The sequence below is a fragment of the Chiroxiphia lanceolata genome, chromosome 12 (genome assembly GCF_009829145.1).
Source record: "Chiroxiphia lanceolata isolate bChiLan1 chromosome 12, bChiLan1.pri, whole genome shotgun sequence".
Classification (NCBI taxonomy): Eukaryota; Metazoa; Chordata; class Aves; order Passeriformes; family Pipridae; genus Chiroxiphia; species Chiroxiphia lanceolata.
The window spans coordinates 5,082,658-5,089,843 of NC_045648.1; the positions used below are offsets into that span (position 1 = coordinate 5,082,658).

General features: G+C 40.9%; 1 long non-coding RNA gene across 1 annotated transcript; it reads left to right on the top strand.

Moving 5' to 3' along the window:
* Positions 1–762: 762 nt before the first annotated feature.
* On the top strand, positions 763–4,266 carry LOC116792674. Its single transcript, XR_004359226.1, has 3 exons — positions 763–852; positions 1,113–1,155; positions 4,200–4,266. It is a non-coding gene; the product is annotated as an uncharacterized LOC116792674 (long non-coding RNA).
* The last annotated feature ends 2,920 nt before the right edge of the window (positions 4,267–7,186 follow it).

Here is a 7,186-nt window from a genome sequence, read left to right on the forward strand (position 1 = left end):
GAGAGAGGTGAACTTTCTTTCCCACCTCTCCCTCCCCATTTTTACAGTTCAGGAGAAGATGAATTTCTTATTTTTCTTTTCAATCATCTGATCTGTTGTGACCCCTCCTGTGCACTTTGTGACACCAAAGCGCTTTTCCATTCTTCATTCCATTGCTTTGGGATCTATAAAAAGAGCGACAGTGTTGAGGGATTTCTGAACAGACTGTTTCGTTCCTGTCACTGTCCCAGGAGGATCAGAGTTGTGGAAGCTTAGAGTTAGGCTCATACTTCCCTCTATCCAAATACCTGGCTCAGAGATAATGGCCTTTGTTTAGGAGGTCTTAATATTCCTGAGGCAGTACCAGAGATGATGTGTTTTCCCATTGCCTCTCTCCCTCAAACTGTTTGATACACCCTTGCTCGTATGGATTCAGTAATCCAAGCCATTCTCTGGAAGCATCAGTGACTCCCATTTACGTCTTTGCCACCTTTTCTAAGAATGTGTTCATTTCATTGATCCCATGTTTCAACGCAGCAGTTGTCCCTGCCATTATCCTTGACCTAATCATAGCATTTCAGGATCTGCCTGTCTCATGGTCACAGATGAGCACATGGACAGAAACTGCCTTACAGACCTACCCATATAGCTCGCTTTAGATCCACGGGAATGGCGTGCGAAATTCCTGCCAGGTCCAGTTTCTTCTGAGCAGCGAGGGCCAAGATAGTTGTACTTCATAATCTGCTGGAATGCTTCTTAGCTGGCTTGGCATAGCCAGTCCCACAGAGGGAAGAGGGGGGAGAGGATGTGCTCCAGCCCTAAGATCAGATGTCGGGCACAGGTGCTGGCAGCGGAGCAGCGCCGCAGCCCCCGGTATGAAATCGCAAGCTGGCCTCGTTCTACGGACCTTCAGAAAGCAGCCCAAGATTGTGTATCATGAGTTATGATGGCAATATAAAACGGAAAGCTTGACTGCATCTGTTAGTTAAAAATTGCTGTGAGAGCTTGGGAGGCTGCAAGCTCAGTATATTAGTGAAATCTCAAACAGGGTGGCTGCACTTTACCATCCTAATTAAACTCCCTCTTAGTTTTTGTTGCCCAGGTTAATTTTTATTTCCCCTTTTTCTCGCAAGCTGACTCAGATTAGCACCGTTGATGGAGACATCTATTCACCATGTAAGCTTTGAATCTGGATTTGTATCTTACTCTCTTCTTCAACTGTTGTAATGTCCTTTGACATGGAGCTGCTGTTTGCTGTCCCAGGGGCCACATGTCTGGGGAAGAGATCTCCTCTCACAGTGAACAAAGTTTTAGTTGAATAGAGACGTGTTGAAGAAAAGTTGGTGCTTTATTCTCAAATGGGCCAAGAGCATATGTAAATACTGGACCAGCAAATCCAGTTTTGCACTTTTCAAGCCAAGAAGGAGTTTTGCAGACTGATACAGAGCACGTGCAATCTTTTACACCTTCCTTTTTATAGATGTATATGATTTTTTTTTCTAGGGGTCATAGAGGTTCTGCTGTGTGTTATTTTCTCATCTTGTATCACAAGTGAATTATCTGGTCCTGTTCCCATGCAAATGAATGTTAGACATCTCCTTGGCTTCCAAAGGGCAATGTCAAACCTAAATGAGGGAGAGGTAGGACAGTGCTGGCACAAGGCACTCCTAAAAGCCTCTTGAGTGATCCAGGAAGCAGCATTCATAAGTGCTCCTCTTTCCTTTAAGACACTAATGAGTCTGTCCTTAATCACAAACGGCCTATGCAGAGCACTACCCTCCTGACACAAGGGCAAGCTTCACCTCTGCAGACCTTTAAAATGAGCCCTCTAGGCTTTCCTTCTTTTACAGGAGATAGCTGACCCCAGTGACCTTGCTCCTCTCCAAATCATGAGCTCATCCTATAGATGCGAGGGTATATAGTACTCCTTTCACTTCCTGTCTTAAACCCTGGTCTTAGCCTTAGCACAGGCTGCCCAGGAGATGGCCGTGTGCCCCATCCCTCTCCCAGCACTGGTAATGCTCCTGTCATGGGTGAAACAATACTTCTACATAGGTTGTACATAATTTTTTTGGGGGTGTGAAGCACTGTGGGTCATTTTGATATAAAGGGGACTATATGAATGGAAGTCCTTATTGTTAAATCAATAAATAATATCAAAGTTAGCTCCTTGCTGTTGGACATGCTAATTTTCACCTTGGTTGCCACAAGCACATCACGGCATGATTTTTCCATTGCCTTTATGCCCGTGATGGCTGAACAAACTATCAAAAACGATTCTTGTAGAGATTTTTATGTTGGACAAATGTTTTCGGTGCAAGAGGGGCCTTGCAGAGTTGAAAAGGGAAACTTGCCTTCCTAATAACTCGTGGCTGTTGTGGCTACTATGCAAATCTCTTTATCCAATCAATCAGACATGAAATAAAATACACTGACCTGATGCTTGGCTAGCATGTAAATTCCAAGTCACATGAGGCTTGGGGAGTTACAGTGCAGAAGAAGGAGTTTTCATTCCCCATTTGTAAGATGATATCTACTGGGCTCATTAAGCGAAAATATTTTGGGGCCTGTGTCTTGCAAGGTAAACTTGCTCTATTGTGCAGAAGAACATTCACTGAAATAGCTAACATGGATCATCTGATGACATTAGCTTCGTAAGTAATTTCCATGATGTCAAGGGTACACTGGAGATTAAAGGCGGATTAAGGCCTACTTGCACAGTCAAAGCAGCACAGTAAATTGACTTGACTTGGCAGGCTGCACCTAAAAGTTGGCAAGTTTTCACTGACTAATCATATAAAATCCAGGTTTGTGGTGTTAGTTGGACTACACTTTCACAGCGGCCAGGAAACGTTAAGCTTTCAAGGTGGGAGGTTTCAGGAGGAAAAAGGAGGGGAGACTGATGAGGAGACTTTTGCAATGTCAAGGTGCCAAAAGGTGCTAAGTAAAATAATGACCCAGTTTTACTGGAGAAGCCTCTGCCTTTCAGGAGCAAGCTGGTTGGATTTCTACCCAAAGGGCTTTTCCTCCAGCAACATTTATTTTTTCCCTCCCACTTGCTGTCACAAAATGCAATCTCCTCTTAAAGGATCAGACCCTGCACAGGAACTTCACTGAATAAAGATGAGTTTATATTTTAAAAAGGAAACAGCTGGATTGCAAGAGCAAGGGAGGTAGGCAGCTCTAGTTTCATTAGCTAAGGGAAACTCAGGGCCCCAGAGGAGAACAACTGGGAGAGCAGCCATGACAGAGAAAAAAAAAAAAAAAGGAAACAGAAGATCATAAAGAACTAATAATGAAAAATGGAAAGTGAGAATGAGCCAAGAAAAACACACAATAAATAGATTTAAAAAAAATAAAAAGTTGTGGAGGGAATAGAAATGTAAAGCGATGAAACAGGAAAAGAGCAGGGCAGAGAGTATGGATTTTCTGGAAATAAAATAAATAATTCTGAGAATTCTCAAGAACTTGATGAAAACCTGGAAGTGTCTCACGACTGATCTTTTGGTCTCCAAACTGGTGGCCCCTTCAATATGAAAAAGAAGGAGGAGCACCACATAAAATTGCCCAGCAATTTGTTTGCTGTTTCCGCTGGGAAAAACAGAGTGAATTTGGCTGGGCAAGAGAGTCCAGTCTCCATCCATGCTGATGAATTAGGGTCCTCTAAGAGCAGCTTATAAAAAAATGTATCTCATGATTGTTTAGAAGGATCCAGTCAACTGTTTATCTGTGCAGTAATCACTGGATGATGAGTTGGAGGTAACCTGGGTGTGGGACTGTGCACAGTGGGAGCCTCTGAATGGTTTCAGATGAAGAAAGAGTAGAGACTGAAGGAAGAGGGGGCTAAGAAATAAAACAGATACTAGTCTGTCCTTCGTCTTGAAATCTGTTCATTGTGATAAAATATATAAACATGGCCAGGACTTCATAGTCCAAGAGAGAACAGATTTTTTTTTCAGCTGCCCTTCAATTAGATCCATAATAATCCCGCAGCTTTATATGGTTTACAGACGACACTTTGCCCAACAGAAATGGTGCTATTCTTTAAATTGTGCTGTGCTCATTAGGTTTTAATAGGAGCAGTTGTTTAAGGGGTGGGTGGGGGCGGGAGGGGGAATGCACTTGGTGATGCATAGTGGAATGTACATTAATCTTGTTAATGACAACACAGTTAATGGCTGGCAAAACATTACTTTTGAATTAACCTTTCTCTTGTGCAGGCTATACTTGAGAAACAGAGCCAGGACACTGAAGATACAAGGAAAGTGCATGAAGACAGGGATACAGGATTTCCTATGATTTTATGTTGTTCTTAATTAGGAAGCATATTGGCAGCAAATGCTAACATGTGTTGGGATGTTTAGCTGTAGCCAAATAAATGTTTTCTATTACAACTCTGAATTCTTTGCCTAGCCAGAGCCCATGCTGTTCTGTTCATGTCTTACAAAATCCCTTTATAAGTCATTTTGGGGGCCAATTTTCTGTTGGCTTATGCAGCACAGTTACTTTGAACATATGTACTCAGACTCCAGAAGGGTCGTTGTCCTCACTTTTTTTTTTTTTTTTTAAATTCTAATATTTTTTTGAGTGATAAATGGGGAAACCCTTCTTATGAAATGCTTCTGTAACCCAACTAAAACAATAGCCTAATCCGAGCATGCTCATTTAAAGCAAAAAAACTAGGGAATGGATATAGCTGGTTTTCTCTGGTCACATGTTCACACATAGACTGAATGAAAAATCCATAATGAATTGTTTATCTGACATTTAATCTCTTTCTCCTGTTTATGAATGGTCTGCAAATACTCTGCTGGGTTTTTGGTTTAGGTTTTTTTTTGGTTCTGTTTATAATTTCAAGTTATTAGTTAAATAATTTCTGATCCGGCTTGTAGGTTATTTGAGAACACTTTGCTATGAATATTCACAATTTATAACTCTAGTTATTTCACTGAAGTAAACAGAACACCAGAGTCTGACTCAAGCGGTGCAAGTCATTTTTGTGCAAATGGAAATTTAGAGGTTTTCCTTTGCAAGTGTACTGCTACATTTACTTTAATTATTATGTGATTTTTTTCTTAGTTGATCTCTAGGTAGGAAATCTGATTCATGCCTCCCACCTCTGTGTTTCAGTCTTGTATGGTCAACTTATTCTGGTTGTGGTAGAAAATTTCTGAAACCCCTTGTTGCTAGAGGGGGAAAGAAGGTGCTTGGGGACTGCCTGTATTCTGGCATGTATGAAAGACAATGAACAATGGAGCTAAAAATATCTCCCAGCCATATAAGTATAGCAGTTGTTCTGTGCTGCTGCAAATATCAATTTATGGTGAAAAAGAAGGAAGAAAAGCTGCAGGATTTAATTACTTGTGAATGTGATTAGTTGCTTGAAAACTTAAGGGCCATATCATATCAATATCCCTTAGCATAAAAAGAAACTTACTCTTAAATTTCTTCTCAAATTGGACCCCATTAATCACTGTAAAAGTTTCAAGACCACTTGGCTGAAGAACTGGGATAACAGGAGGTTTTCAGGAGGTCATACTCTCTGACTGGCATTCCTGACCCTCTGTTGTCTCAGTTTCCCATCTTCTGTCTTCACCCTGTCTGTGGTAACCTGGCTGTCTCTGGGCTGGGTTGCTGTTACCAGTTTGAAATCCTCCCTGGGCTCATGTTCAATTGGACTGGGATGCTCAGGAGAGCATGGAGGAGAGCGAAGTGGCACCAGCAGCTCAGCCCTGCCTTAGAGCTCAGCTTCAAAGAGAGGAAGGGCTGCTGCAGCGGGCTGGTTGTGAACCAGCAGAGATTATAACTAGACCTTTGGAGTCCAGGCTGACATTTAAAGGCTTGAGGCCTGATGTAGAGCAAAGTAATGTCAATCTTTAAAAGAGCGGCCTGGGCTGGTTAGTGGGAAGGAATGTCAAAAGACAGTTTATACGAGTCTCTTAAAGTTGAAGTAAATGTATTTCTTTCCTTTGATACGAGCACGTTTCTTCTTAACTTACCTGTAAACCAACGTCACAAGAGCTAGAGCTGGTTAACAGATGCTTGGAATGACAGGGAGGGAAGCACAGAGGCTGGGAGGCTGGTTAACATTAGACTGAGGGCACATAACATGTAAGCCTGCCTTATACTGGAGTTAAATCATCCCATCTGATGTGCTGGGAGCTGGATCTCCACGCTCGTTCTTGTGGCTCAGAGAACCATTGAGTGGTTATTCACACCTAACCCTTTTTAGGATCACCCATTACTCTTATTAACAGCAGCGAGCGCCACCAAGAAGGAAAAAAATAATATTCTTTCCACAAAAAGGTAAAAACATAATAGTGAATTAAAGTTCTAAATGATAGGACTGTTAACATAATGCCTTTTGTCTAGAATGAACTATAAAACACACATATATACAACGAAGAAAACCCTGTAAATGTGTAATGGACAAAAAAATATATATATAATAAAACTGTTGAAAGAATGCATTTTCTCAGCACCAAGGCTATCCATAAAATTTTTACAGTTTTTCACTATATAACATTATCCTTCATAAAAAATGATATTTTAAAGCAAAAAGGTTGGCAAAAGAAACAATTGGTAGTTAACGGAAGGACGGGATTACAGCACTATGCCTTTGCTGTGAACGGTGGAATAGAAAATGAAAAACATTTGGGGCATTATATGAAGCCCAGCAGTCATGCTCCATATGGTTTGAAGAGTTGAGCAATGCTTGACAAAGATTTTATGACTTCATTTTCTTAACATTGAATATTATTTCTTCAATCTAGTCCTCCTACCCCATCCCTTGCCTTAAATTTCTCCTGTTTTTCAGACAAAGAAATCTGTTTTATTAGTATGTATCATTTATATTGAGTTTAATCACATCTGGTTTAATACAGTGTTTTGTTGCCAGCAAGGCCTTTCTGAGGAATGCTCTGTAATGAAGGTATTGAGGCAAAATTGAGGTAATCTGGTCCCCAGACCCTCTAACAACTTCTTATGTGACTTGATGTAAGTAATTTTATCACTTTCTATTTCAGTTGCCCACCTGTAGATTGGAAAAATAGTACTTCAGTAGTGTAGTAAACAGACAATATTGTGATAAGTTTTAGGATAAATAGCCAGATTCATCTGTATAAGAGGACAGGTCAACATTTCTGGATAATTAGTTTCAGGGCACAGAACTTCCTGTCTCCAAAACCTGTGCTCAGACAGATCAGAC